At 40.5% G+C, this 27,234-nt stretch overlaps 1 pseudogene; it reads right to left on the minus strand.

The window, feature by feature from the left end:
• Window positions 1–16,321: 16,321 nt before the first annotated feature.
• Window positions 16,322–23,895, minus strand: LOC140621415 (small ribosomal subunit protein eS26-like; annotated as a pseudogene).
• Between the last annotated feature and the right edge of the window lie 3,339 nt (window positions 23,896–27,234).

The raw sequence follows: 27,234 nt of genomic DNA on the forward strand, positions 1-27,234 counted from the left end.
TAGTTTTCATGTCTATGCCAGTCTCAGCCTGCAATTTTACTATATGTTTCCAAAAGCTATCTCTTCATGACTCAAGAGCAAGAATTTCCCTAGGTGTGTGTGGTTTAAGTAGGCTCTTTATTCATTGAAAATATGAAAACATCATCTACTTTTGAAGCATTATCATGGAAATCTAAAGGCAAAATGTCTTCCCTTGCCAGTCTCTTCTTTTCATTCATTTGACAAATTTCCCCCAATCTTACTTACCGCTGCATATTACTTAGATAACACAGAATCATTTAAGAATTTTCTACCTTCAAATATATTTATGGTATTCTTGCTATTAGCAATAATGAAAATGTTACAGAGCATTAAAAATGAGCACAGAGGTCCTATTAATATTAAGGTGAAGATACTTGCATTAAAGCCAGAATTAAAGGAAAATGTAACCCATATTATATCCTGCAATTGCTCTACTAAAGATTTGCTATTTGTGGGTCATTTAGTTTATGTAGACATGAAAAGAATGTGATTATATGTGGCTAGAAGTCAAATCTCTAATCATTGGTATGGGCAGAGCATGTTGCTCTATCTTGTTCTGGTACCTGGGCTTGGATGTATCATTAAGTCAGCACAAATAAGGAAATAAAAGCCATCTAGAATCCAAATTCAATTCAACAGAGTTTATTATACACTTTCTTAGTGCAGGTCAGAGGAACAATAGTAGAGGCTATAAGAATGAGTGACATAGTCCCAGCCTTCGAGATGCTTCCAATTTAGTAACAGAAATAGCCTACACATTCTAGTTCTTGGAAGACATGGATAAACATAAATGCAATAAGATAAATGGAGTTTACAGTAGGAGCTCAGAGAAAGAAAGAATGGCATGAGCAGAAGGACAGTGGTTGGGAAACACAGACTGAGGGCCACACATGTGGGAGCAGTAAATAGTCTTCCTGTACAGCATATATAGGGGGAGAGTGAAAAATTAAGTTGGCAAGTTCCACTGGGCTCTGGTTGTTGGGGGAGTTCGGACAAAAATGTTTTGAAATGAGGAGGGAATGATCAGGGCAGGGCTTGAAGATAATTCGTATGGTTGCCGTGCATGGAATGGATCACACGAGACAGAGACCAGAGGCACGAGGGATTGTCAGGAGGGCAGTAGAAAGGAGTGAGCCAGAAGGAGAGAGGTCGCAATTGAACTGGAGTGACAGGCTAGGAGGGATGGAGGGGCATGAGAAGTAGACCCCAGGTCGCTTGGGAGGGATTGCATTTGTAGTGGAAGCAAAGAAAATGAGAGGTAACATTTAATGAGCCCCCTTTTGTGCCAGGTGATGTTAGGTGCTTTACACAGGCTGTATTGTTTAATTCTTATAACAACCTGAGAGGTAAAGAATCATTCCCCTTCTCCAAAACCAGTGACTAAATGTTACATGGTTTGTCCCAAGTTCTCTAGCACTGGGATGGAAATACAAATTTTGTTCATTTATCATTGCATTCATCCTTTTTGCTATTTCCTGCATGCTTGTTCTTTGCTAGGCATTCTGGAAGATGCCAGGGACACGGCAGTAAACAATAGAAACATGGGTCTTATTCTCAAGGCACTCTTAGTCCAGGAAGGCAGGTAAACATTTACACAAATGTAGTGTTGGGTTAAGTCTTAAAACACATCCAAAAATCCCTTCCAAAGGGAGAGTCTAATTTCTCTGCTCTGTAGGGTGGGCTACACTTAAAGACTTGTTTCTTTAAGTTTTTCTTTAAGACAAACAATAGAGAAGGAGTGGCAGTATGTGACTTCTAAGATTAGGTCATAAAAGACATAGGAGCTTCCGTTTCATCTGTTCTCTTGGATCACCTGCTGGGGGTGAGCTGGCTGCCATGTTCTGGAGACCCAAGCAGGCCATGGAGAGCCCCGCATGGTAAGGAACTGAGGCCACACCAGTGAACTTGGAAGCAGACCCTCCAGCACCAGGCAAGACCTTAAATGGCAGCAGCCTGGCTGACATCATCTTTTTTTCTTTTTTCTTTTCTTCTTTTCTTTTCTTTTCTTTTCTTTTCTTTTCTTTTCTTTTCTTTTCTTTTTTTTTCTTTTCTTTTTTTCTTTTCTTTTTTTTTCAGAGAGGGAGGTGGGGAGGGGCAGAGACAGAGGGAGAGAGAGAATCTTAAGCAGCCTCTCAATGTGGACCCTGATGAGGGGCTCCATCTTGCAACCCTGAGATTATGATCTGAGCCGCAATCAAGAATCGGATGCACCATAAAAAAAAAAAAAAAAAAAAAAAGAATCAAATGCTTAACCGACTGAGCCACTCAGGCGCCCCCTGGCCAACATCTTGATGCAACATCATGAAACTGAGCCAGAACCACCCAACCATGTTGTTCCTGTTTCCTAATTAGCAGGAATCAAGAGATAATAAAGGTTTGTTGTTTTAAGCCATTAAATCTCAAGGTGATTTGTTATGCAGCAATAGATAACAAATACCATATAAATGAGGTAAGTGCCAAGCAGAAAAGAAACATAGTTCATGAATGTACATAAGAAAGAGAATCTAAGAGATAAGGAGTCTGAGATGGTTTCCTTAAGGGGGTGACTATTGAGCTTAGATCTGGAGGATGGGTAAGAGCTAAAGAGGCAAAGAAGGCAGGTGGAGGAAGGCATCTAGACAGAATGAAAACATGTACAAAGGCCCTGTGGCATGTTCAAAGACTTGAAGGAAGACCAATGTGGCTAAGCATGAAGACGTACAAAGAGTGTGATATGAGATGAGGCTGTAGAATAAGGCAGAAACTTGAAGATCACATGAAGCATTTTGGCCTTAATCCCAAAAGCAACAGGGAAGCATTGAATTTTAAGCACAGGGGGTACCGCATGAACACATTATCTTCTAGTGTGACATGTTTTAAGTGTTTTCTTTTTTATGTCACCTCACTTTAAGTTGCTGAGAGTGCCATATAGGGTTATTTACATTGTATATATTTAGCTAACTGGCTCAATAGACTGATGATAGGGTTAGTTATATGGGATTATTACACACATTTTACTTGATGAGTTATTTTATTTTTATCCTTATTTTTTTTTTGATGGGTCATTTTAACGAATATTTTTCTCCTTAGAGAATAATAAACCTTTAGTAGGATCATGTGGCCTGGCAAAAGAAAAGACAAACTGAGTCGACCTCCACAGTCACCACTAAGAAATTTAATTGGGTGACACTAATAATCCTGCTTTTTAATGAATATTTCTTTTTTGATGAATATTTCATCCACCTGTTTTAAAATGTTTATCTCATGTTTCAAAGTTGCCAAACCTAGAACTGGCAAGAGAATATTCTTAAGCAAGTAGAATTTCTAAGACAGTAGTTTTCACCCATCTTGTTATTTTAAAGAACGAGAATAATCAGAGCTGAGCGGGAAGTCGTATCACATGTGAACACGGAGTCTCGAAATGCTCATGGGCCAAGATTAAATAACCATGAAGCTGATAGCATGGACCTTTGGATTCTTTGAATACCTTTCCAGTTCTAACTGTCTATGTTCAATTAACTGGGAATATGCTATTTCTCATGGTTACCAGCAAATGTTCCCTAAAAGAGAAATGCCTTATAAAAAGGGTTTTAAGTTACAGTGTTAAAAGCATCTCTGTTTCATTTTGCTCTCTGAAACCTTAAAATGTTCCTTCCTATTCAGTCCTTGTGTGTGGGTGGCTTTTGCGAGTGTAGATAACATGATAATGATGGCGAGGTGATGGCCTGAGTCACACAAGCCAGGAAACAAGAGTTGTTCCCTAAGGAGTTTAGCTTTTAAAAACTTTTTATTGGTGGCTTTTGGACTGAGGTGTTCAGGACAAGAATCCTGAGCAGAAGGACCACGCCAGTGTGAATAAAGGAGGAACCAAGTTTTTCAACTGCTGAATGAGAGGAAGAATTTGCATCTACAATCAGCTGCTCTCAACCAATTTTGTCTGTCAGTGAACATGTCTGGGCAGTGGCTGTTCTCTCAGATCTGAGTCTTGGAAAGGGAAAGATAAAGACATAGCAGGACACGGTAAAATTATGTGTGAAATAGGTTGTCCCCACCACCACCTGCCCCCCTCCCCCAGCTTCTTAATTGTCTGCTCACTTCTCAAAAATGGAGTAAATACTGAACATGCTGACTTTCCCCATCATTCCTGTAAATAAGGATATGACTCACAAGCCCTGCAATCTGCAGAATGCCATAGATACTATGGTGATTTGATAATTTAAAAATAGCTGGGAAAAAGCAAGAAATCAGCCACGGGTAAGTTGGGATGGTTTTTTTCTTTCGTTTCTTTTTTTTTTTTTTTCCCCACTCTTTTTTTCGTTTTTGTCAGAATCCTGAGTATTCTGACAACATCTGATTTCCCAACCAAATTTTAGGGTGTGTTGATTTCTGGGAACTAACACGGTGAGCACAGGGGTCAGATCTCAGGTCCCAGGTGAGAAACAAAGACCCAAGATTTACCACGTGTCACTGCGGTCTACATGCGAATCTCTGTTGGGTATACGTTCTTCTCTTCACAGAGGGAGAGGAGTGTTGGTGGCATCTGAATACACTGACCCCCACCCCCAAACTGTTACACAACCATTGCAATATTATAAATACAGATATTTAGGGTGCTAATTATATATAATAAGAGTGGTTGAAGTAGCCATGACTGTAAGAGCCTACTGAGTGGCATTCACTGATTTTTAGCTAGCTGATCCAGAAAAGGGAAGCAAGGAACCTCTTAATTATTGCTGTTAAAACCCCCAAAGCAAAACTTTCTGCAAACCTCGTTTTAGCCTGAGATTTAGGATTAAGGTACAAGTGAAGAATTTCTGTATCCTCCAGATTTCAGTTTTGCCTTTTATAATCAGTGTCCTGGTAGGGAACAAGAGCGTGTTCAGAAGGGGCCAATTAAAGAGACCTAATGGGGGGGTTCCTGGGTGGCTCAGTGGTTGAGCATCTGCCTTTGGCTCAGGTCGTGATCCCAGGGTCCCGGGATCCAGTCCCGCATCAGGCTCCCTACAGGGAGTCTGCTTCTCTCTCTGCCTGAGTGTGTGTCTCTCTCTGTGTGTCTCATGAATAAATAAATAAAATCTTAAAAAAAAAAAAGAGAGAGAGAGAGAGACCTAATGAAGGGAATATTTACAAAGTTAGGGCAGTTACGGGAAATCGGGAAATTGGGAAAGCTGATGAAGCCCTGGGGCCTGGCAACCTTGGGAAAGTCTCTCCTTGAAGATGAAGGGGAGAAGAAGGACCAGGATCTGTAGAAACTGCCTGGAGGAGAGTGTTCTCCCCATCACCTCTGAAAGCCCTTGTGCTTGGGTGGGGATGTGAGGCCGCAGCCTACCCAGGGCTCAGCAGGGAAAGGCCTGGAGGATAAATTCTTGTACTTTCCTCTTCTGCTGGTGGCTCCCACTGGGCAAACCCAATCACAAGTCAGAGGGCAAAGGGAACTTTGTGCTGTGGTCCATACAGCCAGGCTCCTGGGGGAACATAGCAGGGTGGAAAAGCAGGGACAGGGGGTCTGCAGGGCCACATGGAGGGTCGTTAGCACAGACGACCAACAAGCTAAAAAGGTAGAAATACCTCAGAAGCTCATAAACAAAGCAGGATGGCCAAGCTTGTGATTTTAACCCCACGTCCTTTCTAGTTTGTAAAGCCCCATTAAATGTCTAGAAATGTGAACATGGAGGGCCATCAGCTCCTCCTCCCTGAGGGTGGATCAGGGACAGGGTTGCCAGACAAAATACGAGATGCCCAGTTAAAACTGAATTTCAAAAAATCAGATAAACAATGACTGTGTATATAAATATATATGTAGCATAAGTATGTTACAAACATTGCATAAAAAAAGCTGTTTATCTGAAGTTCAATTTTAACTCAGAACTCTGTATTTTTATTGGATAAATCTGGCAATCCTAATTAAGGAAGGTGGTGTGGAGATGGCTCTGCAAGCCTACCCTGCCCCTCCCAACCGCATCCTTAACTGCTGTGTGTTTAGAAGAAAGTGTTCTGGAAGTAGAATGTGGTATAGGATTTCTGAAACCACGCTCTTGCAACATCAGAAATGTTAAGCATTAAAAAAAAAAAAAAAAAAGGAGAAGAAAATGGTCAAGTAAGTTAGAGTAACAGTGGGCTGGGATAAAGTTAAAGAAGTTCTTGCAGCTTTAGGTTTTCTTCTGGCCTTTATTTGTTTATAGATTTTATTTTTAAGTAATTTCTACACCCAGCATGGGCCTCGAACCAACGACCCCAACATTAAGAGTCGCGTGTCCCATTAACTGAGCCAGCCGGCCACCCCTCTCGTGACCCTTAATGCTAACACGCATTGTGACACCAATTGTAGTGTTTCCTAGCTTTATTGAAAACCCAGTACCACAAACAAATGACAGGCCCAAATCCTTTTGTTCCACAGTGACCAGAAGTTTTCACTGAAATGCAGTTTAAATTTAACATTTGGACGCCCATCATGTTAAAACAGAATTTTACTGGTATTTCAGAATCTTGCTTTAAGGCTTAATTTGCATTTATAAGAGGTGTTAGAGCTCCTTGTAAATGTTTGCAAAGTGATAGCATTCTGTGTAACAAGATACTCGATGGTCCACTTGATACTGCATGGTTTTGCCTAGTTTGAAATGAGGAATCAATTAAAACCAAATTATCATCCAAGCAGGGGCAATCCTGGATTTTTCAGAGAGAAAAATGAGGATAAAAACATCAGCTTTCTCTGCTTCACAAGGTTATTTTTGGAAAGAAATGAAATGTGAAAGGCGCACAAAAGATTACTGTGCTGAATGAAGTTTTATGATTATCCTCACTGTACAGGTGGTGAGCTACACAGCTCTTACGGTTTTCTTTCTTTCTAGCTGTATTTTAGCTAATTTTTTGTGCAATCCGTAATCCTATTCTGTAATGTGCAACAGGAGAAAAAGAGAGGCGCATCATTTAGGATTAGAATCAGCTGTGAAGTAAGTCAGGCAGCAAAAGACAAATACCATATGATGTCGCTCATATATGGAATTTAAGAACAAAACAGATGAACAGAGGGGAAGGGAAGGAAAAATAAAATAAGGTGAAAATTGAGAGGGAAGCAAACCACCAGAGACTCTTAACTCTAGGAAATGAACAGGGTTCCTGGAGGAGAGGTGGGTGAGGGGATGTGGTAACTGGGTGGTGGGCATTAAGGAGGGCATGTGATGGGATGAGCACTGGGTGTTATATGCAACCGATGATTCACTAAACTCTACCTCTGAAACTAATAATACATTATATGTTCATTAACTGATTAAAAAAAATCAGCTGCAAAGGACAGATTTCATGCTTGTCCCCCACTCCCAGCCACCACCACCAAATAACAACGGGAAGATTTTTTTCTTCTATGATGTGAAAAACTGGGGATGTAGAGTCCTGGGTTGATTTAGAGATCCTGCTCCATAAAATCTTCAGAGCCTCCAATTTCTCTGCTGTGACGGAGGGATGTCCCTCATTATTATGGTCCAAGACGACAGCAGCTCATTGTTATGGTTCAAGATGGTTACAGTGAGGAAGGGACACAGAAGACGAGGGGCCACCAGGATGGGCTGGCTATCCTGGAAGTTGCCGCAAGATCCTTCTGGGCCATGGGGTGCCCAGGTGTTTGGTCAAACATTATTCTGGGTGTGTCTATGAGAGTGTTTTTGCATGAGATTTACTTTTAAATTAATAAACTGAGTAAAGCAGATTGTCCTCCCTAATGTGGGTGGACCTCATCCGGTCAGTTGAATAGAACAAAAAGGCTATGAATAAGAGGGAATTCCTTCTCCTGCCTGCCTGCCTGCCTTGAGTCAGGATGTTGGCTCTTTCCTGCTTTCAGACCAGACAGAAACATTGGCTCTTTCTGACTCTTAAGCCTGCTGGCCTTCAGAGGAGAATTGCGCCATTGGGTTTCCTGGGACTCTAGCTTACAGATGCCAAATCTTGGATGTGTCAGCTTCCATAAGCACATGAGCCAATTCCTCATTATAACCCCCCCCCCACCCTTTCTATCTCTTGTTGGTTCACTTTCTCTGGGAACTCTAATAAAATCCTATTGTCTGGAACTTAGTATGGAAGAAAAAGAGCAAGTATATGGAGTGAAATGTGCGGGGGTGAAAGCAGAAGATCCTGCCACAGGAAGGAAATGCCAACCCTCCAGGGGACGTGTGAGTCAGCAGTGATGGGGGTGCAATCTTTTATTTGGGGAGCTGACCCAGAACATGCCCATATCAGCAGGTCAGGCTCTCCATTAATCAGTTTCGGCAGCAGCACTTTCCTCTGTCCTAGCAGTTGAGAGTTCTTGGAAAATATTAATCATATCCAAATTCTTTCATTTTAAATATCTATCCAGAGTATGTTAATTATTAAAGCAAATATCTCTACAAATAGGAAGCTCTGTCACCTTGTGCAGTGATGCACGTCTGTATTGATATGAAAATGTGTGTATAAAACATGGAAATAGGGTACTAGGTGTGTTTTAATGCCTGAAATGCAAGTAAGGGTTAATAAAAGATTACAAAAACCTAATGAGAGCATTTTAGAATTAATACAATATGTTTTTAAAACTTCTGATACTTCTGTTATTGTGAGTACTCTCCATACGTTGCTCATTATTAATCTGATTAGGAGATGAGATAATATTGTCAATCACTACTCAAGCATCCCCTACAAAGCCATTCCTGATGCCCATAAGACAGAATTAGATGTTCTTTCCTTTCTGCTCCTACAGGGTGTGTGCCATAAGGCTCAAGGGTTGTTATTTACCCATGGGTCTGTATCTATAGGTGTGATATAACGGAAACAATACAGATGTTAGAGTCGAATCAGATTTGAATTCCAAAATAACTAAATTGCTGGTTGAGTGACCATAGATGAGCAAATAAACGTGAACCTCAGCAAGATACACATAACAATTATTATGCATACACAATAGTGTTATAGTATTATTGTATATGTTTATAGATGTAATAACATTATAGTAGTGTTGTAGTTAAGAGTAAGGGAAGTTGTCGGGGCATCTGGCTGGCTTGGGCAGTGGAGCAGGCAACTCTTGATCTCGGGGTTGTAAGTTCAAGCCCCACATTGGGTGTAGAGATTACTTAAAAAAATAAAATCTTAAAAAAAAAAGACTATGGGAAATTGTATATACTGCCTCCTGGAACATAGTAGGTGCTCAATAAAGGTTATATAAACATATCCACCTCTTACCTAGATGCTAAGTAAGCTTTTTTTTTTTTTTACCAATTTCATTGTATATTTACCACATAATGCTAAATAAAGTTGTAAGAGCAAAGCAGAAAAGACTACATTATAAATATCTTCCAAGTTGCTAGTATTTCCCATCTTGTTTTCATAAGTCATTGTTAATACTCACTTTCTCCTTGACTTGGCTAGAGATGCTGTTTTGACACCAGCATTTGAAAAAATGCAAACAATTGAGCAATGTACAACCTTTGCAAAATGTCCCTGGTGCTTCTTCTTCATTATTGACAGGGAGAGACTAATGTCCAGCACTGCTCAGCTGGGCAAAGATGAAACATTGGCCCGGGCAGCAAGATCCTGCCCAGCCTGTACACAAAGTCCAGCCAAAGCAAGGGGTGGGGGCACGGGGGTAGCTGAGGCTCTGACACATGCAGAGTCACCAGATTCAGCCCAACCATCTAGCTGGGTTTTTCACCACCCATGTCACACCTCCTCACACTGGCCAAACCAGATTGCAGCCAGTCTCTGACTCTGCACTGACTTTCCGCCCAAGATACCTCCTGCCTCAACTGTATTGCTTCACGTTTCGGCTTGCATCCTTTGCAACCAATTCGATTCCCATTTTGCCTAGAAAATCTTTCCTGAATCATCTCTTATGTCCCCGTATCACCCCCTAACAGACAGAGGGAATATCATCTCTTATAAACCATGTTCCTCTCCCTCAGGGCCGATAAATTACAAGAGGCCAATTCAAACCTTTATTTTAATAGACAATGCGTAACTATCAGCCTTAGTATGCCCCCAATAGTCCACGAGATGTATATGTACTATTAGTTGCTTATCTGAGATTCAAATTTAACCTGGGACCCTATATTTTTATTGACTAAATCTGGCACTCTGGCTCTCCCGTCTTGTGCTACAGTATTGTATTATTTCACCTGCCTTGTGTCATACCCTGAGTCACAGCTGTTACCAGGCTCTCTGAGGCCAGGCCGAGTGTCCATTTGCTTTGACTCACCCCAACTTCTACCCCACTCTTCCCAATGCTCCACCACCAAAGGCCCAGCACAGCACCTTAAGTGCTATTGAGAGAGCCTCAGTAGGGTCCTTGCGCATTCTTCTACTCTTTCAATTAGCAAATAACTAGTAAAGTGGTATACGGTGCCAGGCACTGAAGGATATTCTGGAGATACAACTTTACACAAAGCACAATCCTTGCCATAAAAGAGCTCCCAGCCCCTGCTGGAAAACAGGCACAGCAGAAAGCAATCCCAATCAGTACAATAAGTTCTAAGACAGGGTGAGTTGAGAACATGGGGGAAGGCACCAAACCCTGTCTCCTGGGGTCAGAGGTGTCTTCTGGGAGGAAAAGCAGCCAGGTGGAGACCTAATAATTAACAGGTGTGAGCCAGGTGACGGCAGACAGTGAAGGCATTCCAGACAGAGAGAAGAGCGGGAACAAAACCCTAAGGTAAGAAAGACCCTGGCATTTGTCGTGGTTAACTATTTAATCAAATCTGCCTTTTAGTTCCAGCTTGTTTGACCCATCAATGCCACTGTCTTTTAAGCCCTAAGCTTCTTCTTAATAGTTTTTTTCTCAAGGAATTCAGTGATGACAGCTCTTTTTCCTCTCTTATCACCTGAGCCTTCTCCAAGCTCCAGGTTGGCTTCTCTCGCCTTGGTGGAATTGGAGCATCTTCTTCAGGAATGTAGAGCTTACCATAACCAGCCCACCTGGCTCACCCCAATTTTGCCCTCCAGTCTCTTCCTCGCTTCTCCTTCCAATGTTCTTTTCTACCTTCCCCTTGGTTTTCTCCTCCACTCCTGTTGCCCCAAGGCCGCGGGTGCCTGTGCCCACAGCTACTTTCCCATCCACTTGCAGTGGTTCACCCTCATTCTGTATCCTACCCAACCCAACCTGTTCCATTCGGCAGCAGTGATGATCCTCGCACAGCTCCAACCCTAGACGGGTGACCACGAGAGAAAATCACATCCCTAGCAAGAGGGCTAAAAAGTGAAAGAAGGAAGTTCCTAGGTAAAACCCACTTAAATAAAGCTGCTTCTTCCCCAATATTCTTTGTATTAATCAGCTATTTTGGGTCATTTTTCTCCTCCTGGGCTTATGCCTCGCACTCAGCAAACTGTTGATGTAAGAATTTACCTTTTGTTCTAATTAACTCTTCAGTTATGGCCAGATGGTAGAATTGAGCAGATATGATGAACAGTAGCTAGTTTTCTGTCCTGAGTGGGAAGCCAGGAATTTTAAGGGCTTTATAGGGTTTGTGACATCAGGGTGTCCGTGATGGTTCACTTTATGTGTCAACTTGCCTGGGCCCCAGGATGCCCAGCTATTCGGTCAAACATTAGCTTAGGTGCTTCCATCGGGGTGTTTGGAGATGAGAGTAACTTTTAAAGTGATAGACTGAATGACCCAGATCGCTCTTTCCAGTGTGGGTGGGCCTTACACTGCACCGAAGGCCTGAATGGGACAAAAAGGCTGACCCTCTTCCAAACAAAAGAGAATTTCTTCCTGCCTGAAAGCCAGCTCCTCGTAGGTCTCCAGTGGGCCTGCCTTCAGACAGGAACCACACCGCTGGCTCTCCTGGTCCTCAGGCCTTCAGACTCCAACTGGAAATAAACTGTCCGCTCTCCCGAGTCTCCAACTTACTGATTCACCCTAGAGATTTGGGAACTTGCCTGCCTTCATTATTGCATGAGCCAGTTCCTTGTACTGGTTTTGTTTCTCTGGAGAGCCCTGAAAAATGCAGTAGCACAGGAAATAAAACAATCAGAAGCTATTTTGATTAGACTATGTGCCTTTAATTTGCCTTATAAATCTTTTATGATCCAGGTATATCCCATCTTCCTGAGAAATTAGTTCACTCTACACTATATATGGATGATGTGATTCTTATAGGTCATTTTTCCGTATTAAATGTCAAGGGCCTTTGACAAATATTCCTAGTTTATTTGATAGGAATCAATCCCCTACATACAAACAGCCCCATGAATGTTTTCCATGTGTATATGCATGGCAAGGAAGCAACTCGGGATACTGCTTCATATTAGAGGCAGTCAAAAGTCAGGGAAATGTCTGTGAACCCTGATATTCAGGAAAGGGGGGAAAATATCTAAAACCAATTAATGTTTTCTCTTTAGGCCCTCTCATTTCTTATATTGTTATACAAACTAAAGATTTTGAAAGAAAGAGAAGATTCAGGGGTACCTAGGTGGCTCAGTGGTTTAGCATCTGTCTTCAGCTCAGGTTGTGATCCTGGGGTCCTGGGATCGAGTTCTGCATCGGGCTCCCCACAGGGAGCCTGCTATTCCCTCTGCCTATGTCTCTGCCTCTGTTTCTGTGTCTCTCATGAATAAATAAATAAAATCTTTTAAAAAATATATAAAAAGAGAAGCTTCGAGGGCATGGAGGAAGGGGATACAGTGAGAGCTTTGTGGAGACTTCAAGGACATCAAAGTGTTAATCATACAATGCTAAGAGGGGTTGGCTTCATAGATGCACCACCTGGGCAGTTGCCCAGGATCCACACTCAGAAAGGCCCTGCACTGACTTTAAGTGCTCTATCATTGGCATCTTGAGATTCTTAATTTTTTGTAATAATTAGTCATATTCATTAGATGGTCATTATTTGTAATCTCTAGATACTTATATGATTATAGTTTGATACCACTTTTGTTAGAACACTACACATTCACATAGAAATATGTTTTAAATGTCTTAGTAATTCTATAACCTTATGTGAATGGTAACACAGTTGGGTTGACTAAAATCCTCCCACATAATTATTTCAATTATATAAAAAGTTACTTATGTAAGTGGAATGGTATTATAGTTGTAAAATATTCAATTCTGTAATTATGTAAGATTAAAGTAAGAAGAAAGCCCTGAAATTTTAGCAACATACTTCCTAGAGAAAATCTGAATGGTTCTATTCCTATATTTCATTTTTAAAGTTTATTTAAATAATCTCTACAGCCAATGTGGGACTTGAACTAGTGACGTCAAGACCATGCCCTTCTGACTGAGCCAGCCAGTGTCCCTCTGTTCCTGTATTTTGAACAACTATAATGATAAAATATGAAAACAAAATACTTTTCAATACTTTGCTTTCCTGAAAGACATTAACCAAATTTTAGTTTAAAACCTCAAAGAGTGTTAGTTTTACATTCTTGTGAGCTTAATCCTCTTTGAACCCAAATCTAGCTTCCATATTTTTTTTTCCAAGAAGCCCTCTAGAGGGATCTTACTTCCTGGGGTTAATACTTATTTTCCCTCAGCAACTCATTGTACATTGCCTTAGAAACCTTGCAGTCTTTTCTTGTATGGAAAAAGCTATTTAAAAATGCCCAGGACATTATTCTTCACTTGGTAAGCTTCGACAGACATCTTTGACTGACTTTCTACAATGACTGTCCAGATGCAACAGGAAGAAGGGCATAATTCTGGCCTTGACTAGCATATGTGTGGGCAAAGTTCTTTGTTTGAATTTCAGATGTGTTCCTCAGGGAGTCATATAAACGTGATGCTTATACTTATTGAAGGAGAAATTTTCAATGAAGATAAAATTATGACTTCCATACAATATAAAATAAACATGTATCAAAGATAGTATTTAGCTCAGGAATTAATGAGGGGCCAATAGATGTTGCAGCCAGTTGAAAAGAGAATCACATGTTTATAGTCAGAAAAGGAATGTGACATGAATTCTCAAATACATGCACAACTGATAAGACTGGTCAATAGCCACAGGAAAACAATTTGCATTTTTTATGGACAGGAATTGTTTGCATTATAATAAATTTTCTACAAGTTAACTTCTGTATCTAGGTTGTGAAATGGTCTCATTGGAGGCAAACAAAGGCATAGATAACCTAGATGGTTGAGCTAGAGGATGCTTAGTAAATCAAAGTCTGTCCCATTTTTTTCTCATGTAGTCTTTCTTTACAGGGTGATTTTGGGGGGTGTCTGGGTAGCACCCAGATGTTAGTTAAGCATCTGCCTTAGGCTCTGGTCATGATCCCTGGGTCCTGGGATGGAGCCCCATGTAGGGGCTTCCTGCTCATCAGAGTCTACTTCTCTCTCTCCCTCTGCCCCTCCCCCTGTGTTGTGCTCTCTTTCAAATAAATAAATAAAACCTTTTTTTTTTTTTTTAAAGGTGCTTTTGGGGCATATGACATGTTTATAATGATATAAACTCAGGATTTAGAAATTAACTGGTGAATAAATTAGTTGTTGGGGTCAGAGACTCACATACAGGAATTTGGCACCGAAATTAATTTTGGATAATAATGTAAAAATTAAGGATTCTTTTGAGAATCTGGCACTAATTATATTATGACACAAAATCTGAAATATTCTATTTTCTGTACATGTCCGTGAAATCCCACATAAGCATTCTGAATGATTTGGATCAGTTCACTAACTACCAGCAACTGTCACTCACAGATCTACCTCTATAATAATAGTAATGATAATACCAGCAATAATAAAAACTATGGCAGCCAAGTCTTACCAATCCCTTAACATGTGCCAGACACTGTGTTAGGTCTTTTACCTATAAATTTTTAAGTTTAATTATCATGACACCACATACAGTGTGGTATAATTATGCCTATTTTATGGGATGGTAGCTCATGCATTCCCTACCCGAGGTCCTTTTTTAATAAAGAAAAGGAAATTTTAAGCAAACAAATTTCATTGACTGATCTGAATTATAGTATTTCAAAAGCAGCATGGTTCAGTGAACTAAACAGCAATCCTTTTTTGGCTCTGGTTTCCTCAACGGCTTGGCTTCTTTCCCTTCAGTTTTAAGTTATGAATAGCTTTACATAATTGCTGATGTTTAATCTCTGTGCAAAGCTTCGAGAAATCTCTTAAGGTATAAAACCCTCAATTATTCCTTTTTTTTATGAGTGGTGAGAATTGGAAAGGACTTGAGTGCTTTGCTTTAACAGACAGATTTACAGTCTGGAGCTGTTGACTTCTAGCCATTCAGAGAGAAAACATCTGAAAGAGTAATGCAATGAAATTACAAAGCAAACAGTGTTTGGGGAACTGAGATACTATCTGGACTACCCATGCTGGAAAACTATGTTCACACTTACCCCTCTTTGCACTCCTTCCTCCTTTCTTCACCGCTGTTCTCTTTATTGGCCTTGTATAATGAAAGAGCCATTTAGTACCTGACCACACAAAAAAAGAAACATGCTGAGTTTGACTTTCTCAATGGTATATACTAAGGAATTCATTTCAGTATATGTTACATTTATTTTACAGATGACTCTTTCTTGTTGTCCTATAGTTTTAAGCTCTCTCTACTTTGGTCTGCATTTTTTATTTCCTTGCTTTGTCTTGTGGCAAAAGGAAAACAAAAAGCAATCACTACACCAAGAGGACCCTCTAAGTAAAGATGGTTTCCCCCAGGCCTGACTGTGAGCTTTCTCCACCTCACTGATAGGGTTAGAATAAGGAAGTAGTATGAGTCATTACAATTGCTACACATTCAGGAAAACCCCTGCTCCATCTTCCTCTCTACCCTGGGTGATAGGAGGTAAATTTGCAGAACATATGTTCAGGAGTTTTCTGTAGGAAAGCAGCATAGATCTGATTAAACACAGCAATGGAAAGAAGGACACACGTAAAACAATCTTTGAAGAACAGAAGAATGGGTCTGATCTAAGTTTGTGTATAAGCTCGTCCTTTGGAAGTAGGAATGCCGTTGCCATTTCTTACATATCTTCTAAAATTGCTCCTAGATTAGCTCACCCAAGTGAATTCCACCCCCAAGTGGCTGATATACAAATAATATTGCTTTTGTGGAGAAGACACATTTGGCCTTGCAGTTTAATTACCAGGGACATGTTCGGCAAAATGAAAAGACAGCCTGTAGAATGGGAGATAATATTTGTAAATATATAGGTAATTTTATATAGAGTGTGAGGTAGGGGGTTCAATTGTTATTCCTTTGCATCAGTTGTTCCAATACTTTTGATTGAAAAGATTGTTGTTGTTGTTATGTGTGTATGTATTTAAAGTATACCCTCCATTTTATGTTTTTTTTTTTCCAGAGAACAGTGTTTCCTCAGTCCTTAAGGACTTAGCTCCTCAAATGGGCTTTGTTGAAAGTCTTGGGGTAGCACCCTTGGGTCTCAGTCGGGGTAGGAGTGTTTGGTCCTTCCATGTTTCAGGAGAGCAATTCCTGACTACCTTGCTGTGCACAGCGCAGCTCATACAGTGAAGTAGTATCACACTGGGAAGCATATAACATCAAAGACACTTGCTTAGGAAATGTCCCTGATGGCAGCAGCCTCTGCTATGTTTTGAATAACAAACTCTTTTTTTTTTTTTTTTTAAGATTTTATTTATTTATTCATGAGAGACAGAGAGAGAGAAGCAGAGACACAGGCAGAGGGAGAAGCAGGCTCCATGCAGGGAGCCCGACGTGGGACTTGATCCTCGGTCTCCAGGATCAGGCCCTGGGCTGAAGGTGGCGCTAAACCACTGAGCCACCCGGGCTGCCCAAATAAACTTCTTAATGGCCTTGCCTTGGGCATACAATGGATGCAGTTGGTGCAACAAGCAGGCTGCACTTGGCCAGAGCCCTTTCTGGCATGACCATTATTCCTTCTTTTCTTCGTTATCTTGGAAGCGAGGATCCAAGAAAGATTATTGTTTATCCATTGAATTATGCCAGTACCAAATTGTTTTTACTATTTTATTATTGTAGCTTTGTAGTAAATACTTTTGAAACTGAGAAGTCTAAATCCTACAAGTTTTGGGATGCCTGGGTGGCCCGGTTGGTTAAGCATCTGATTCTTGATTTTGGCTCAGGTCATGAGATGGAGTGGTGTGTTGGACTCCACACTGGGTGTGGAGCCTGCTTAAGATTTTCTCTCTCCCTCTGCCCCTCCCTTGCACCTCTCCACCTCTGCTGGTGTGCTTATGCTTACACACTCTCTCTCTCTCAAAAAAAAAAAAAAAATCCTACATGTTTCTAAATCTTTTTAATTGCTTTGAATATTCTTTTTCCATATAAATTTTAAGATCAGCATGTCAAATTCCGCAAAAAATAGCAGCTGGTACTTTGAGAGGGATTGAGTTGAATGCATAGATCAATTTGTGGAATATTGCCATCTTAACAATAACAGTGCCTTCTGATTCATAAATATGGGATGTTTTCTCATTTATTGAGATATTCTTTCTTTCACTGACATTTTGTAGATTTTCAGTATACAAATTTTGTGCTTCAAAAAATTTATTTCTATTTTTTTCTTTTGTAAATGGAATTGATGTCTTGATTGTATTTTTGAATTGTTCCCATACTTTCCTTTAGTTCTTTAAACATAGTTTCCTTTGGTTCATTAGGTGATTTAAAGTCTTTGTTTAAGAAGTCCAAAGTCTGGACTATGTTAGGGAGAATTGACTGGTTGTTTTCTTTTGTGTGGGCTATACATGCCTATTTCTTTGTGTGTCTCATATTTTTCTGTTTTAAACAATATATTGTGGCAACTCTGGAAATCAGATGCTTTCCCCAGGGTTGTTGTCATTGATGTTTTTTGTTTTTGTTATATGGTTGCTGTTTGCTTATTCATGTGCTTAGTGACTTTCCTGCACTCTTTCTATAAAGCCTGTGTTCTTTGTCATATGTGGCCATTGAAGTCTCTGCCTGGTTAGCTTGGTGGTCAGCTAATGATTAGACAGAGATTTCCATAAACACTTTGAACTAATAACTCTCCCAGCCTGTGTGTGTTGCGCTAGATCTTCAGTTATCTTGTTGGCAGTTCACAACTCTGCCTCAGCTTGTGCAGAGCCTCAAGGCAAGGTAGAGATGAGAGATTAGGACCTTTTAAGGACTTTTCTGTGTATGCACACCCCTGCACATGGTGTTCTAGACTTCCAAGAAAGCATGTGAGCTTTTCAAAGTCCCTTATGGACCTCAAATTCCCCTGTTGTTCTTTTCAGGTGTTTTGATTAGCTTCATTCAGTAACATCATCTCAGACAGCTGCAATGTTAAACTACTGCCACCGATTTTTTTTTCTTTCCAATTCCCTAGAATCAGGGATGTTGGTACAGAGCCTGATCTGAGTCAGGTGAAATAAAGACACGTCCTCAGAATGGGGATTTTCAATAAGCTTGCCATAAGCTGGTCAAATGTTGGCAATTATGGGGCTTTTGGGAAGTTCCAAACCCATTCTGTCCTCTTCAGTTAGGTTGCTGGTTTGCCCAGCTCTCACAGGTATGAAATATTTGGCCCTCTAGGCTACCATGTAGCTAGGGAGGGAAAGAGGGTTCTTACCAAGATTCAGCCATTTTTTCTTGATAAACATGACTTGGAATTTTGTAATTCTTTGGTTAATTTCCAGAATATGGAAAAAGTTAGTTTTGACTTTTGCCAGAGATTTTATTGCAGATTTTTGGAGATCCTTATTTTGCCACTCAAAAAGCACTACTAAACTGTTACAAATTCAAGAGGGTGTTGAAAGTACCTCCACACATGCACACACATGTGCACACACAGGTGATTGAGAATGCTGCCTAGTATTACATATGATGCATGTTTGGTGAGTACTGACAGCCCAACAGCCAATTGTATTTCACAGATCTCAAGTCACTTGCATTTCTTCACAAAATAATCATTTGCATTACGATCAGTTCTCTACAACTTTCATGGTTGTAAAACAGCTGAAAGGCAGTGGAAGCAAAGATACATTAGAAGAGTAGATGGACAGGACACAATGGTCATCTTTTGCCCACATCAAAGTCTTTCACAATTTTTCTCGATACAGGAGTGGAGATGGCACACAGACTTGTGGTCAGGGGAGCTGTTTGTGGTCCCACCTTAGGGGATAATATCTTTTATATGCCCCAGACTCTTCATCTGTGAGGGAAAGGGGATGGCCCAAGTGATCACTAAGGCTCCTTTCATTCCAGCAGAGTTCTTTAAAGTAAGGATCTTGAACCAGCAGTGGCAGCATCAACGGAAAACTTGTTAGAAATGAGAATCCTAAGGTTCCATCCTAGTCTAACTGGATCAGAAACTCCATGGTGGGTCCCAAGAATCTGTGTTTTAACAAGCTCTCCAGGTGATTCAGTTACAGTTACATTTTGGGAACCATTACACCCCAGTTTCATGAGATGGGTCTTTGATGTCTGGTAGACTCAGTTGTCATAAGCGTATATTTGCTACTTCCTTGTGAAATTGGAAAACGTACAATTCTACACTTGTGTAAAAGAGAAAGTCAGTTTGGTTGAGGCTTCTTTGCCCTAGGCAAAACTTCAATCTACTATTTATTTCAACAAAACCAGTTTAAAGAGAGGTCAAGAAGTATTTCTTGAAGCATTAGGTTTCATGTGTTTTGTATAGTTAGAAGATCTCTCCTGGTTGTCATATTGGGCAGAGATGAGATCAATCTTCCCACATCTTGTGCTGGAAAACATTTCCTCTTGCTCCCCACATGGAAAGGCAATGATCACAAGGCACTTGTGATGACTGAAAATCTTCTATTTAAACCATGTCCCTGGGTGGGGCACTTCTGCTCTTACTTGTGATGAGCCACTCTCTTTCTGTTTGGTACACAGAGGACTAGTCTATCCTGTTTGCTACTATCATTTCCTTAGAGGGTACAGCTACACTGTGCCATGTGAAAAGGTGGTTTTCCACATCCAAATTCTATACCATGCCTTCTGTACTTTGTCAGCATCATGTTCTTTCTGGGGTTTTCTACACTAGCATTCTCTGCTGAGCTCCATCTGATTGGTACAAAGACCATCATTATTTCTAACCTGGTGCCTTGACCATCTTTGAAAACTCCTTTATCAGTGACTTACTCTTAAAAATGTGTCACTAATTACACTGACCAAAGTAGTATCTATGAATCTAAGAACCATTGAGACGTCAGAACTTGTCATTACATCGCTCTTCACCACGTAGGCAAGTTTCTCCAGGAAGTATTCATAGGTTAACCAGGAAGAAAGCATTATGTGTGGTCAATTCTCCCTCTTGAAGATTCATTCATAATGTACACTGTGTTAAAGACTCTGAGAGTCTTATAGTAAAGAAACTTATCTGTGTTTGACTTAACATTTTCCAAACTTCTCTGAGCATGGAATGTTTGTACTACTGGCATATCTAATGCCAGCCAGCTTGGGAGAGACAGGTGTAGATTTGAGTTGATGTATAAGACAAGATATTTCACAGAATCCTATTTCATTCATTTATGATCAAATGAGGGAAACTATTTGAGGATCAGTCTTCAATATCAAAGCATCAGTGTAAATGTGGGTTATGTACTGATGATAATAGTTGAGTCTACCGTGACTTTGTTACTTAAAACCTGGGAGCTTGTTAGAAAAGCAAAGTCTCAGTTCCTAATCTAGATTTATTTTGTCAAAAGCTTCATTTGGGTGAGATGTAACTCCCTTGCACTTTAAAGTCTGAAAAGTCCCGATTACAGCATTTTCCTGTTATTTCCTTTTCTCACTGCCTATTTCATCTGGAATTTCTTGGGATGCTTCCCATCCTGGAAATTCAAAGTCTTTACCATTATTTTTACCCAAACTTTTGTTTCTCTTTCCCTTCTCTGAATTCTAATATCCTATGTGGTTTGTTTTATACCAATATTATGACTAGGTCTTGGAACATCCTATGAGGATCATAGTAAACTTTTGAAAATTAATAGCATTGCCTAAATTGTTGAACACTATTAATTCATTTTCTAGAGTTGGTCTCTCTAAGTCTTTCTTTAATTGTAGGAAAGGATAGGAGAATATATTAATGATCTCCTTCCATTTAAAAAAGTGCCTTGTTAAAAATATAAATTTTGCATATATTAAAAATAACATTCTTTATCATAATAATTTATTTTCAGATGTTTGACTGTCAGAACCATGCAATGGTAGCCACAATAAACATTATACAAGGGGTGCTTGGGTGGCTCAGTCAGTTAAGTGGTGGACTCTTGATTTCGGCTCAGGTCATGTTCTTGGGATCCTGGGATGAGCCCCATGTAGGGATCCCCAGTCAGCACAGAGTCTGCTTGAGTTTCTCTCTTCCTCTTCTCTGCCCCTCCTGCTCTGCATGCACATTCTCTTTCTCTCCTTCAAAAAAAAAAAAAATTTAAAAACTACAATGAGAATCTACAGGTTAAATATCTATTTTTTCCACTGTAGGCAGATTAACATATTTGGGCTAGACATTAGCTAAAATGTCTGAGATTTGATCATGTTTTCATTAGACAATGAATGTAAGGTCTTGATGACCCAGTCTACCAAGTATTTCCAGAGAAAGCAATGAGAGGAAAATTTAAATTCTGACAAAGATTTATTCAGTTTGATTTTTGTGGGGAAGAAGAGCTGTATAGCAAAATATCAAACATTTGAAACTCATAATTGTTCTTGTTCCAAGTAAATACTAGGTCTCTAGGTTTATTAGTCTGTAAGATCACAGAATTCCAAAAATTTTCCTTGAAAGTTCTCTTTTCTTCAACCCTTGCACTCATATATCTATTCATGTCAGTGAATAATGTAGCCTTAATATTTTAAAATTCATGTATCATGTAAAAAGGAAGTGAGAATTACAAATATGGGAAAAGAATGTGATACAAAGAAGTGCATTCTGTGTTTAGCAGAAAAACCATGAAAGCTTTGGAGAACCAGCTAATTGTATGAGGTCACTAACTTAACATTTTAAATTCCCCAGTGCTGAATTTTTATGGTTTGCAAGCAATCTGAAAGGCATTAAGCTTCTAGGAAAAAGTGTTGCAACTCTGGATTTTTGCCCGTCTTTGACCCTTGTAAGGCTGTTTAAAAAATAAAGTTATCAAGGGAACTTGATCTGTCTCTAATATGGAGAATAATACTCTGTTTTTACAAGCCTCTGATATACCTTCATACTTTACAAAAGCTCAGATTCACTGAGGATTAAAATATTAAGAATCTAGTCATGCAGAGAAAACAGGAGTTGTTTTCCCAGTGTCAAAATGATTGGCTCTGAAACTCTAGAACAGCGTTGTCCAATATTGCTTTCTGTAATGATGACAGTGCTCTGTATTACAGGTCCAATATGGTAGCCACTAGCCACATGTAGCTGTTGAACACTTGAAACATGGCTAATGTGATGGAGAAACTGGATATTTGTTTATTTTTACTTTGATTTAAATTTCAATAGCTACAGCGAGGTGGGTGAGCTCCTGGGTGGCTCAGTCAATTAAGCTTTAGTCTTGAATTTGGCTCAGGTCTCTGGGTCTTGAGATTGAGCCCTCCATCGGGCTCTACACTCAGTGGGGAGTCTACTTGAGATTCTCTCTCCCTCTTCTTCTGCCACTGCTCCCTGCCTGCCCACCCCCTCACCAATGCAGACGCTCTCTCTCTCTCTCTCTCTCAAAAATAAATAAATAAATCTTAAAAAAAAGAAAATAGCTACAGTGGTCAGTGACCACTGTGTTAGACAATTCAGCTTTAGGAATGTTTTCTTTCCCTTGTGAATTTAAAATTTATATGAATAATTTTATTTCTTAATGTTATTTTCTAGTTTATAGATTTAGGGAAAAATGTTTTGTGCCTCAGATGGAAACAAGTTTTATAATATTTGCAGTGCTATTTCTTATAGATATTTTCTTGGAAATAATGATGCAAGTGTCCCCTAGACAATGTGGTATAAGTGATAGAAGTGCTTGACGTAATGTCCAAGAATCCCTCACGTCTGTAGTCTATGGGGAAGGCTTGATTGGTTTATAGAAAAAGGACCCAGGAAAACCTGAGCACAGTGAAGAGAAATTACTGCTCATACTGTGGGTCTGTTATTTTCTTTTTTTATTTCTAATATATTTTTTAAAAGATTTATTTATTTGAAAAAGAGAGACTGAGAGAGAGTGTGTGTGTGTTTGTGTGTACAAGTCAGGGGAAGGGCAGAGGGAGAGAATCTTCAAGTAGACTCCCTCTGAGTGCTGAGCCCAAGTTGGACTTGATCTCAGGACCCATGAGATGATGATCTGAGACAAAACCAAGAGTTAGCATAACCAACTGAGCCACCAGGCATCCCTATTTCTACTAATTCTGAGTGACTTTATCAAGTCATTTGATTTATTTTATCCTTTTCTGACTGGCATTCGAAACTTGAGGCTAGTCTAAATGAAGGACTCAGTTTTTAGATGTGCATACCTTACCTGCCACCACCACCAGGAAAGACTACAGGCGATAAACTAGCATGAGTGGTGGCCCACAAAGAAGCCCCCTGTGAGCTCTTTCCTTATTTTAAATATAATGCTAATGGTGTTTCTTGAAACATCATCTTTTTGTTGGGTCTTTCCTTCAGGGTTGGATTAATAGGCAAACCAGTTTCATTGCTGAAAAATTATGCTTTAGATAAAAAAATCATTTTTTGAATAGGCCAGGCATATTAGGGAGCAAAGTAGAAGACAATACTCTTTCAAGCCCTCTGTCAGCTCTCCTTTCTTGCCTCTAGATAATATCTGTATCATAAATTTTGTTTTCCAGTACTAGAAAGTTCAGCCTGGAGTACTACCAGAGTACTTCGGTCAACAGAAACCTTCTCCCATCTGCCACAGCTTGGGTCTGTGGGGTCTGGGGGGGCCTGGAAGTCCACAGTGGGGGAAGGGTATCTGGTCAGCTTCTTTGCTCTTTCCTGCACTCCTTTCTCTTCCATCAGCATGTTTCTCATGCCTCCAGGGTAGGATGTAGGAGGGTGGGAAGTGTGAGAGGAGTGGCATAGTCTTAGTTGGCTGGAACTGCTGCAATTTTGTGTTTTGGGCCCTCTGGGGAGAGATGCCCAAGGTACACTCAATACTTTCTCTCATGGAGTGATTGTGAGAATACCCGAAAGGCCCTCATGCTGCCTCATTCCCTGACTTTGACTATCAAAGTCCTTCTAGTTATGAAGTAAGCCATGTGCCTAGATGACTGAGTATGAGCCCTGCTTAGCAACTTCCTCTGATGGAACACCTCGCACAGCTTCTTCTCCAAGGATGCCCTTGCCCTGTCAAGTAGACCCCATCCATAGGGTCCTTTCAAGACTTCTAAAGATGGTTGCCTTGCATAGTTCTCATTTAACCCATAGAACACCCAGCACCGGGCTCCAGACAGTCTGCAGATGTGGGCCTCTCTTCACTTTGCTTAGGAGGAACTCTAGCCAGGCTCTCATCAGACTTAGCTAGATCAGAGAGTCAGGTACCTTGTCCATGTCCCTCCTGACAAATCCAAGAAACTCCAGCCTGATTTTCCCAAGAACCACCACTCAGGGCCCATGCCATTGTGAGGCCTAGGTATTGGTCTGACTTAGCTGGCATCCAGATGTCTAGGGATGAGGGATGGTGGGGAGGGAGTAAGGGTGGAGAGACGTCATACCCCCTCCTGCCAGACACCCCAGTCCCTACAGTGGTTCTTTTGAAGAACCATTTGGAAAGTGATATGTGCTAAATGTGTCTTCCCCTAAATTATATGAAGCCCCAATCCCCAGTGTGATGGTATTAGGAGGCAGGGCCTTTGGGTGGTGACTACATCATGAGGATGGAGCCCTCATGGTGGGACTAGTGTCTTTATAAGAATAGATAGGCGAGGGGATCCCTGGGTGGCTCAGCAGTTTAGCGCCTGCCTTTGGTCCAGGGCATGATCCTGGAGTCCTGGGATCGAGTCCCGCATCGGGCTCTCTGCATGGAGACTGCTTCTCCCTCTGCCTGTGTCTCTGCCTCTCTCTCTCTCTCACGAATAAATAAATAAAATCTTAAAAAAAAAAGAAGAAGAGATAGGCGAGAACTCGCCTGTGATAACAAACCCAGGAAGAGGGCTCTCATCAGAAGCTAAATTGGCTGGCAACTTGATCTTGGACTTCACAGCCTCCAAAGCTGTGAGAAGTCAATGTCTGTTGTTTAAACCACCCAGTCTATGATATTTTTGTTATAGCAGACTAAGCTAAGACAGCTTGAGAAAGGGAAAGGAGCCCTCCTCCCACTCTCCCCTGGGGAGGCAGGATGAACATACAAAGGAATCCTTAATAATCTTACTCCAATTGTATAAAAGCTGTAGGGAGTTGGTGTAGAGAAGTTTTTAGTCCCCCTTAAAGGATCATGCACAGGTGTTCTATTGCTTCCCTTCAGGACTTGAGATATAGTGTACTGTGATAACCTCACTGAACTGAGAATTAATTGGCATCTAGTGGAAGCAATCTCAGTTAGGAGGCACAAGATTTATAAAAAGCAAGGAATATAAATACATTAAAAAAAAGACCTTTTCTAACCCTAAGGGGATGATGCTTAAAATGGAAAAATACCAATATTCATCTCCTGTTGACCACAAATCACCTCCAAATAGTTCACATTGTATATGCTAATATGTGGAAATACCTCCACCAGGCTTAGCATATATTTACACTTTAACTACAGAATTAAGATGATTTTTTTAAATGGCTAAGCAAAATTTGGAATGTGGGCAAGTTTATCTCTGATAAACTCTGCCCACCTGTTCCTCCCTCTTTTTGGTTCTATCCCACCTCTCTTCCCTCTGAAACCCCTGCCCCTGTCAAACATAGAGACACAAATACACCAACACAGACACACATTCACAGATCCTACATATGGAAAAACAAATCCTCAATCTTTATGCTTCTTATTTGTTTGCTGGCCTTTCTTTTTCTTTTTTTTTTTTTTTTTTTAAGATTTATTTGTTTGACAGAGAGAAAGGGTATGTGCATGCGCTTGACCAGAGTGGAGAGGAGGGACAAGGGGAGAGAATCTTTCAAGCAGACTCCCTGCTGAGTGCAGAGCCTGATGCAGGGCTCCATCCCACAACCCTGAGATCATGACCTGAGCCAAAATCAAGAGTCCAATGCTTAATGGACTAAGCCACCCATGCCTCCCTCTGGCCCTCTTTTTAGAACATATCCACTTAAGTCTTCCAGTGCAATGTCTCATGCTCAGGCTCTTTCATAACCTCCTAAACCCTGACAGGATTTGTGGTCTTTTTGTCCTAGTAAAACCCTTAGGCTCTACATTTTAGTAAGCAGTCAGAAAAAATAATTCCTGCTGGTGTTCTGGGTAAAAGGAAAGACATTAATATGTGATACCTTTCAGGTACCAAATGTATACTCCTGAAGAGTGCATGGCCTTTGAAAATTAACTATGCTAACCCTCAGGAGTGCCTCAAAGGGCTGCAATTTAAGGCATGACGGGGGCAGGTGGAAGAGAGAGATACTGCTGGAGTGTAGGACCTTTTCTGTTCTCTTCAACTCACACCATCTAGACAGGTTTACAAAGAAGTTCTTCTAGGGGTCTATGTGTCACTCATTGATTTGGTTTTGGGGGTGCAGCCCAGAAATGAGACAGGAAAAGCTTTATGTCATCACCTGTTGCATAATGGATATCCCCTGATTTTTGTACATTAAAAAAAATGTTTATGGTTTTTTTTTTTGAGTAGAATTATTTATCAGTAAGTTCTAGATGGCTTTAAAAATTATGATTAGAATTTCATGGAGACAGAAGCTTCATTTGGCACAGGTTTGATATGAAAGGTTTTTTTTTTTTTTTAAAAAAAAGAAAGGTTTTCATTTTTTCCTTCATTAGTCTTTAAGTAGCAAGTTGTTGTGCAGTGAAGTATGGGAACTCTGTAACAGTTCCAGACACTCCTGTCTCCCTGCCTGCTGTGTGCATTATCTCCACAAAGATTGTTAAGGCAGACATGCAAAGAGAAGGAGCCAAATGTTGGCTTTTGACTACCAGCCCGGGCTCTTGAGTCCTCCTATTTCCCTTGAGCCCTTCCCATTGGCTAGCTGCTACTTGGTCTTTGTCACTTGGCTGCAGTCTGATATCTCCAAAAGGCGTTATCCCTTTCTGGTAAGTTCTCCTATTTTGGCTTCCTAGTATCAGAGCCCACTTTAATCTCAGTATTTAACACACCTTGAAATTACTCATGTTACCTCTTTCTTGGCAGAAGCCTTATTTATCTCTGAACTCTCCTCCCCCACCACCCCACCCCCTCAGTGTCTACTTCCGTGACTACCACACAGTAG

This window comes from Canis lupus, chromosome 30 (assembly GCF_048164855.1).
Source record: "Canis lupus baileyi chromosome 30, mCanLup2.hap1, whole genome shotgun sequence".
In the NCBI taxonomy this organism is placed as follows: Eukaryota; Metazoa; Chordata; class Mammalia; order Carnivora; family Canidae; genus Canis; species Canis lupus.